Source organism: Rhyacophila brunnea, unplaced genomic scaffold (assembly GCF_057557595.1).
Source record: "Rhyacophila brunnea isolate RB1 unplaced genomic scaffold, BYU_Rbru_1.0 scaffold_40, whole genome shotgun sequence".
Classification (NCBI taxonomy): domain Eukaryota; kingdom Metazoa; phylum Arthropoda; class Insecta; order Trichoptera; family Rhyacophilidae; genus Rhyacophila; species Rhyacophila brunnea.
In genome coordinates this window covers 2506032-2516343 of record NW_028233069.1, presented here as the reverse complement: position 1 = coordinate 2516343, position 10312 = coordinate 2506032, and positions in this window count along the sequence as shown.

Genomic DNA, 10312 nt, shown 5'->3' with positions numbered 1-10312 from the left:
TTTTTAATCTTTATTTCGGATAGGTCAGTTTAAATTCTTTTTCTTTTTTTTAATTCAAATTCATTTATTCAATTTATATATTATACGTAAAATAGTGCAAATTCGAGAAGTTAGTCATATATATTAATATTCAATCATTTACTTTTCATTAACGTTATACATATGTCAGAAGATTCTTCGCATTGCTGAATTTATCGTGTTATAAAATTTTAAAGTTTCCATATATTTCGTTATTTATGATCGCATGATTTGAGAGGTGATTATCTTAGTTTATATGTATTTTCCATCACAGTTTTACCTCAATTTGATTTTTTTATCAATAAAGCTCGATAACATATTTGTTTCAACAACTTTCTGTTTGTTATGAAATTAAGATATATAGTGTTACTTTTTTTAAATTTTATATGTTGTGTTCACATTGGCTTTACACTATTTAATCTCTATCTTTTAAAAGCTGATTTTCATATATTATTGAAATTAAACATATTTTTTGCCCATATTTAGAATTAATTTTATATTTTATGATATACTACATTCGCTACTACTTCCCAAAATGATTATTGTAATTAAAAAATACCTTTCGAAATTTTCAATTTCAGCCGGATAATTTCTTGATTATTAAAATTAATTACACCCTGATATTAGTGTCTTTTAACTGCCTTTCTAATTTTATAGGTGTATTACAAGTTTTAAAATTTATTGTTTTTAACTAATATTTTAAAAACAATTCAAATTTATTTATGGGTTAAGTTTCTTTTTATCAATTTAGACGTGGTCAGCCCATTGGTAATATTGCACAACTCCTTGATGCACATTTAGACACCTTCCACTGGTATATCATCATCAACTGCTCTTATTCTCTCAAATGAAATGAGTTTAAGTGTCTTGCGGAGTGTATTTTTTTGAAATCAATTATTTATTTGAATAAAATTTCTATTTCAATACTTTTTAAAAAAATAACGAATATTATATATATTCTTTATCATCATCGTATGCTTTAATGCATCAATTCTTTTCACGATATTCTTGGTTGTCGTTTTATCGTTTGACAAATATATTTTGAGCTTGCTTAGGTCACGTGTTCTTTAAAATGACACATAAAATTGGCCATATGTAAAAAATGGCTTTTCAATTTTGACATCATGATTTTCAAATGATTGTCTTTGGACTTATGTATGGTAATTCCAAGGAATAATGTATTCGGGAAATATGTTCTTCTAAAAACAAATGGAAGCTGTGTTTCAGAAGGCGCAATATCTACCCTCATTGATGATATTGCAGAGCCAGCTTTGCAGCCTGTTATAATTTTATACTTTATTAAATGAACATATAGAGATTGCACAATTAATCTTGTTCCATTTTAAAAATCTCATCCAGCATCTATATTTCTTATTAACACCACAATATCCTAGGATTTAGTATTTAACTTATGATGAGGCAACTCTGATGGCTGTTTTCTATCAAAAACATCAACTCGAAATAAAAATTCATATCTTCGCCTTCGGAAACAATAGATTCCGCAATGAAATATGTTTTATCAATGCAATTTATTTTTTGAATGATTTGTCAGTTTCCTTATTTACAAATTCATTTTTTGTTGTTTATATTGTTTTCCGAGACATATTTTCAAAATCCCTTGTATATATTATACCCATATATAGATTCGATATACTTTCTTTTGTTATACATTTTTGCGGTATATTCACAATATCATCTGTTTTATTGAAGTCATCATTTTCATTTCATTAAACCAGTGATTGAACTTGTTATTATCTCTTGATCTGATATTTTCAGTTTGTCTTGTTTATTATAAAAAATTCGCATAGATATGAGTTTTGAATATTATACTCCAAAGCACAATTTTAGTTTTCACAGAATGCATTATGGAGGTTTGTTCAGAATATCAACGTGCAATTTTGTTTTATCCCCATCTATATTTTATTCATAATTATTTTAAAACCTCATGAATGGCTGTAAAAGCATGCTTTTTCTAAATTGAAATTTTATCTATCAATATATGCTTTTATTTCTTTATTTCAAGGCACCACAATTTATTTCACCGTGCCCAGATACTGTACGTTCATTTATAGTAACTGTGAGTTTGAGGCCATTATACACAGTTCTTCTACTATCTAAAAAATCAGCAGCCATGCCTGTTGTTGCCAAATATTATACATCGCTTATCTTACATTTATAATAACTATATAAAATTTCATAAAAAAATGTTTTATCAAATACTGCTGGTCAGTCAATAAATAATGAGCAAGATTCTTTTCTGCCGTTTCTATAATTAGTTTTAGTGCTGATGATTTTTTATATGTTGTTTTATCGGTCTTCTCTTAAATTTGATTTTTTCACCTTCAAAATCGATTATTTCCTTTTTAAAAATCGTCTCTCGGTTGATTTCTGCAAAACTAAAATAATAAACATAAAGAGGTTTTCAATTGATCAAGAAATGCATTTTTAAACTCTGCCTTGCGAGTTCTGTTTTTTATGTTATCGTCATTCCCTATATTGTAAAATATTTTATAAAGATTTAAAACGTTTTTCAGTTGATTAGAAAAACAAATTTATGTAAATAGCCGTGTTAATTCTCTGGGGATATTATAAAAGAAATTCTGGCAAATATATTTTTAAATGTCGTTTTTTTGATAAAGATATAGGTTATAGCAGTTTCTTAAAAATTTAAAAGCTGAATATCGTAACCATGTTTTTATTTTCAGATGCGGTTGAACCTTTTAAATGCTGTAAAATCATTCTTAATAAATCAATTTTTATCCTTAGGCGATTTTTTAATGGAATCTCTTGATTATACGGTTAATTTTTTAAGTGTAGGACAATAGAATCTCTGTAATAAATTTCCATTGTCCCTTCATAGGCCTCATTAAGTTTGAACCAAATATAAACCATGCTATACATATGCATAGTTTTTACTGCGTGTTTTTCTTCACTCTCTTCATAAATGATTGGTTGATAATCAGGAAGATCCACTGGTAATTTCAAAATTTAATGTGATTTGTCATGCATTTTATATTTTTTAAGTCTCAGAGAAGCTTCTTATGCACAATCAAATCTTGTATATATAATATCAATACCATTGTTGTTTTATGTTTTATATATGCCTAATAATATTCTTTAAAATTCTAATCGAATTTACTTTATTAATTCTTGGAGGTTTGCTTTATACTAATAGAAACTATTGCTTAACTGATGCGTCTCTCTGTGGAACTCCCCCAGCACTCAATGTCACCCGTAATCACCGTGTATTGGGCCCTTTCTCATAGGCGGCAGTCATTATGTGGAGGGAATGAGATTATGCATACCGTTCATCGCTAAGGTATACAAGCTACAACCGCACTCTACACTTACTTAATTCCTTTCTGAACGGTGTGGGATCTTTTTTCATTCTGGAGGCACAGTTCAACGGCTTACGCAGCAACCTCCTATTTCTCATGGCTTGTCAATGCTTGATGGTTTATCTTTTATTGTTCACTGGCCGCCCCCTTGGGTATTTTTCTTTAGAGTAAATTCGTTTCGGAAATTAGTGGGGTGGGTGGAAGTGGAACCCGCGACCCCTCACACTGGGGTTCAACTTGTAAACCACTCAACCATACCACCCTCTAATAATATTCTTTAAACACATATTTAAAAATATATTTTATAAATTTTATAGATACAAATACTTCAACATTAATATGGCTGTTATATTTCTATAGTATTATTTTTTTATATGATACTACATCGGTATTATAAACATCATGGTTTCTTTGGAGATGGGTATTTCTCAAAGGTCTTGTATATTCACGATACTGTCATTATCGACGTTCTATTAAGATTTCATTACTTCATAGTTTTTTTGTGAAAACATTTATTTTAATGTGTAGTGAATTCATGTTGTTTATCCCACATGACACATACTTCATGTGTTTAGATCTTCTTTATACAGTTCTGGATCTTTAAGGTCATCTGGAATTGTAGCGCATACAATATAATATATTTATAGAATTGTATCTATTTTTAATCTTTGCTCAAAAATAAATAGAATGTGTGCATGAGAAAGACCTCACTTTTAAAACTTAACTGTACAAATAGGGCCTTCACATATCTAATTTTACCGTTTCGAACTAATTCATCAATTAAAGAATCAATTTTCAGCTTGAAAATTATTGCTGCCAAATCCGGTCTATCAGATTCTTTTGACAACTATGTAATTTTTCTGAATTTCACAACAATTTATATTATATTTTTGGTGCAAACAAAGCTGGCTTTCCAAATTTTTAAACGATGTTTATAATATCATGAGAATGCCCTCTCATGTTTCTTAGTGATCCTTATCGCGTTGATGCAGAATCATCTGCTTTTATACCGCGGCTACATTAGAATTATGTTTTTGAGAAATTCTAACAATCCCTGATACTGCTATATTTTAAACTTTTATAGGTTAATTCTCATATAGTTAAATTATTGGCCTCAACTTATAAATGCGAGTCAATAATCCATTGCTGAGATATCTTAGAACCATGCAAAAATAAAAAGAATGCATCCTTTCTTATTGCAAGTTTGCAACTTTGAATTGTAAAATAGGTACTATATGCCTATTTCCAGATTATAAAGAGCGTTATTTATCTTTATTATGTTATTCCACCCAATCACATTAAATTAATAAAACAATGAATGTGTCATAGGAACTATGTGTTAACTAGAATATATATTTTTTGCGGAAATTATGTTTTTCTTCATAAGATACTTTATATTCCCATTAAAGGTGGCTATGTCATTTGGATCACCTAACCATAGCTATTTCACCGTTTTCAGGGTCATTATATCACTTATATTCCATTTTCTCTATCTTTATCCATTACTTGCAAATCAAGTAATTGTTGGACAATGTGCTTTCATTTGTTAATAATACAACATCATTTATGTTTATACGGATTTTGCATATGTGATAACTAATCTCAACTGAGAATCCAAGTTTCTCATAACCTCTTTGATGCATTTAGAAATGGGATTTTCGGCATGCTAGAATTGGTTGCCATGTCTATATTTAATAAATATAGCTGTGAATATTTTTTATAATCATCACATATACTATTGTTTAAAGTTTAAGTGTGGTGATGAGTCTGATGGTGTATTTGCAGACATTATATCCATTGTGCATGTTTACAGTATGTTCCGTAAATTAAGTGAAAGATAAACCACTTTTAAATGATCTTATACTTTCTTTATGGTTTTTGTATTCATTATATTTAGTTTTAGGAATAATTCTTTTAGATATTTTGATAAGAACAATTTTTATTGAATAGAATTATATCACGATGACAAATACTTTTAAAAATTTTATTTGAACATCTTTCAGCTTCAAAATTCAATGAACCACAAAAATATAATATTTTATCTGATGAAACACATGTGTGTATTTCATTAAAGATTTTTATTTAAATTAAAAAATTTTTAAAGAACAAATTTTCTAATTTTAAAGTGCCATTATCTTTTGAAAAGAGTTTTGATCATATGATTAAAGTAGTATTAGCATAATGTATAAATTTTGGCAGAGCTTTCGCCTGAAATCGTAATGCAGTATATTTTTCAAAATATTTTTTGATTGATCTCGTATTTTTTCCGAAATGAAATGTTTTTAGCAATTTAGACTTGTTTACATTAAATTTTGAGATGTTAAAAGCGATAATATAATTTTCTTATTCTTTATTTTTTAAGAAAAGTCTATAATCGGCATGAAAAATCGTAAATACTTATTATATTTGAAAATTATGTTAAATACTCGATATTTACAACTAGGTATATTTTTTATTTCTAAAAATAATTATATTAAAATTTAAATTTAAAATCATTTAAATGATCAATTCAATTTTATTCTACACTAAAAGAAACTCCACGGTCTTTTTAAGTAAATTTAAACGAATTTTTTTTTATTAAGATATTTCTAATTAATAATTTTTTTGGGCTTGGTATATGCTCCTCTTTTTTAAATATCATATTAAAATCGAATTTCTTCTCTTATATTTCTATATGTATAGTATTACCCAAAATATGCTATTTTATTTATTTATACATTTAATAATAATGTGATAATCATCACTTAAAAATTTAAGCAAACGCATAATTCGAAAACATATTTTTATTTATGGGTTAATGTGATTTGTAGCTTTTTATAGTTGAATAAGCAAAGCTTTATATTACTCGATACAACATAATTGGCTGATACTTCTTTCCACCTCATCATCTTTACAATATTCCTTAATGTATCTTCTTCTATAAATACATATTAGTTCAAGTATCTTCCTCATTCCTATTGTTTGTGCGCATGCTTCCGCTTCAGTTTGCATTCATAACTCCTTAATATACAACTTATGGCTTTGTAACCATTCTATCCCAAGTTATGACGTATATTAATATTCAGTTCTACATTTGTAAATAAGGGATTGTTCATTTTCTAATAGTTTTTATTTTCTTAGCTTCTTATTTTCAAAATTAATTAGACCATCAATGCTCGTTATTCTTATTTCTATTAACGTAATCAATTTTTTCTTCTTATCGTGCACGAAATTTCTGTTCGAGCATCTAATAATTTCATATCTGTTTTATTTCTTGTATCCACCTTTATTTTGGGTGGTATTTTTCAATTACTTCTTGAATCTCGTATTTTCCGATTTTCTTCGATTTTTACAAGTTGTTTTTTTTGAGATCATAAAGTGTATGCATCTTACAACTTCGTTATGTCTTCGTGTGTAGCCATGGGCAAGTATTTTTTGACATCGGCTTGCTAGCTGGTCTACTATTTTATATGCTCCTTCACGGTGTTTGAATTGAACTTTTCTAAAAAGAACATCTTTATGTCAAAATCGAAAAAAATATTGCCTGATTCAAAATTTTGTATACTGCGCAATTTTAAAACACATTATATTTTTTTGCTTTATATTATAATCATATTTAGCTTATATCGAGAATTTGAGTTATTTCCGTTTCTTTTTCATTAAATACTCAAATTTATATATATCATTTTATTGAACCTTAATAATTACATTTATATGCTAATATTTTTTCTCTTCACATTCTCTTTTTCTTATTTTCTGTAATTTAAAGAATTGTTGAAAATGAACTTCGAAATAATTGAAAATTAAATAGCATATAAATCCATCTTATATGAAAAAAAACAGGTATGTTGCGAATGCATAATGTTATAAACTAACTTTTAGCCTTATTATACATAAATATATGAAAGAATTTGCAGATCATATTTAATTTAACAGATTTGGCTGTTCTGAAAATTAAACATATTTTTTCCATTTAATAATATAATTTACACTTATTTACGTTTTTTTCACCTACTATGGTTTTTTTGTGAAGTTTATTTTGTTTCGAAATTTTTATTCTTTTTTGCACATGATGTAAGATTTATTTAAATATAGCTTGAACAATATATATTTTTATAGAATAGTTAGTATATTAAGGAGTTAGGAATATCATCTAAAGCAGAAGCATACACACAAACAATAGGATTGAGGAAGACACTTAAACTAACAAGTCTTGAGATAAGAGGATGCATTAAGGAGGATTTTAAATATGATGAAGTGGAAAGAAGTATCAGCTAAATATAATGTAACGAGCAATCTAAAGTTTTGTTTGAACAATTATAAAATGCTATAAATTAAATTACCTATAATAAAAATCAAAATTATCAAAAAATTCATAATTAATTATGAAAATGCAAGATAATACGTGGTTTTACGCAGAAAGAAATGATTTGGTAGCATATAAATATTTTATTAAATCTATTTTTATTTTGAATTTGACATTTATTGATTTTTTTGCAACAGTGTTTATTGCATAAAAACATTGATAAATCCTCCAATACGATTTATTCTTCAAATCATTTTACAACGATTGGTCAATTATGTCGAAACAATAAAACCATTTTCTGCTGATTGTAATGTTTTATCCTAAAGAAGGAAAATGTTATTTTAAATTTATTAAATGATAATTATTCTATAAATATGCTAGAATATTTATTTATCATGAATATTTGTGCAGCTAAATTAATAAGCAAAAAAATATTTATTAGTAGTTTTATTCTATTGATTCGTTCAAAATTAATTTGGGGATCATGCGACGAATCCAAAATGGCACTGAAGGATGGAATATTCGATAATGATCTAGAAAAATTTGAAGAAAGCCTTAATAAATATAATTATATGGATAATATTGTGTTAAACAAACAAATTTTTACATTTAGCTATCAAAAATTAGTTAATAATAGAAAAAGAAAAAATCACGCGTATGAAAATGAATTTGTTGAGAAATTGTGCGATATAAAACCAGATTATTTCGAACGAGAAAGAAATTTATTGGCTATCAAAATTATTATAAAACAAAATTCCATGGTCGATAAAGAATTTTACAGATTGGAAAAAAAAATAGAATGCATTTATCGAAAAAAATTGGAATTATTAAGTGATATCGAAAGCTCTTCAGAAGAAAAATCCAATGAAAATAACGTAAATTATACGAATCCGCTTGAAGATAACGATCAAAATAAAATTCATGAAGAACAGCTATCACCAATTGAAATTAATGCTAATAATATGGATGAAAATGCAGAGAATTCATCTTCTGTAGATAGCCTTGAAATAATTACAAAAAATAACGAAGAACAGATGACTCAAGCCGATTACGCTCTGTCAAAAGTCTGTTTTAGGGATACAATGGTTAAATCACTGATAAAAGATATATGGTCAATCGTGAACGACAAAAATATCTTTGAATCATATTTTGAAGCTGATAACGAAGAATATTTCTTAAGTTTTTATAGAAAGAAAAATTTTAGTTTTAAAGACCAATTAAAAGAAGAGTTTTTGGATATTTTTGACTTAGAGTATGAAAAAGATCAAGATTCGAGCTCAATTTACTCAATAATAGTTGATCAAGATAATATTGATACAAAAGAAGGATTTTTTTACAGTGAATTGAATTCTTTGCTATATTTAGAGGATTCATTTTGCAATAACACTTTTAATGTTGCTTTTTTTGATACTTCTGTTTATAAAGAAAAAGATGGTTTAATAGCGAGTTATCGAAATGCTTTTTATAATTTAGCAAAAGATTATAGGATAGATATAGGGTTGTATTGCAATAGACATCAAAAACATGGGATGATAAGTATTTTGAAAGAGTTAAGATATAAAGGTCTCATAATCGATACTCAAGATATTTCCGAAAACCAAGATATTGAAGCAAAGAAGAAATTAGATTCGAATCGCTTTAAAAGTACCCACAATAACACAACCATACATGCCAGAAAAAATAACTACGATATTTATGTATCCGTACAGCAGAATGATAATATTAATTTATGGGTTTTGTATGAGTTTAAAAATCCAACCCTCGATATCGACATTTTTCTTGATTTAAAAATAAGTTTTAATGCATCAGAATCATCTTTTGAATTGAAATTCGAGGTACTTGATAATAAAAACGGGGAAACGCAAGCATCGTATGGCAATGTGGTTGATGAAAAACCCGTTTGTGGATTAATTATAAAAGAAGAATATGTTTTGGAAGATCTGCCTAAAAAATTTCACGATTTTTTTAATTGTATAAAAAATAAAACATTTTTTATTTTGAATAATGTTGCCATGTTCAATTATTTTTCATTCCCAAGTACTGCTATTCTAAAAGAGTTGAAATCGCTGGATATGATATCTATTGAAATTTTGAAATTAGATGATAAAGACGCTAGGTATGGTGATATATTTCAATCTAAAATCAGTAAATGTCCTCAAAAACTTAAAAAAATGGAAATATATTTATATTCTTTGGATAAATTTATTGATTCAAAAGCGAATATTGAAAAAATTCCTTTCAAGAGCAACCATTTAAGTCTGCTAGAAAATGTATCCATATCGTGTAAAGAATATCATGACTCTTTAATAGGAATTGCATGTGATACACTTAATTCTTTAAAAATAGAAGTCGGAATGGAAATATTAATTGAAGCAATTGCAGATGATGATTCAGTTTTCTATTATACAACGAGAAAGATATTATATAAATGCTACCAATATGATATAATTGCCCAAGAATTCGAAAAAACACGATTTCGGATTTTAGATTTATTTTTCAAATTTAAATCCGATGACGTTGATAAAAACACTTTTAGTGTCATGAATATGTGCTTTATAAACATGATTAATGAAAAATTAACCGATATTCAACAAAAAATTTTCTATACTGATGAAATAATGGGAGAATACGATGCTGTAGAGTTATGTGAAGGTTCTATACGTAATCTGGT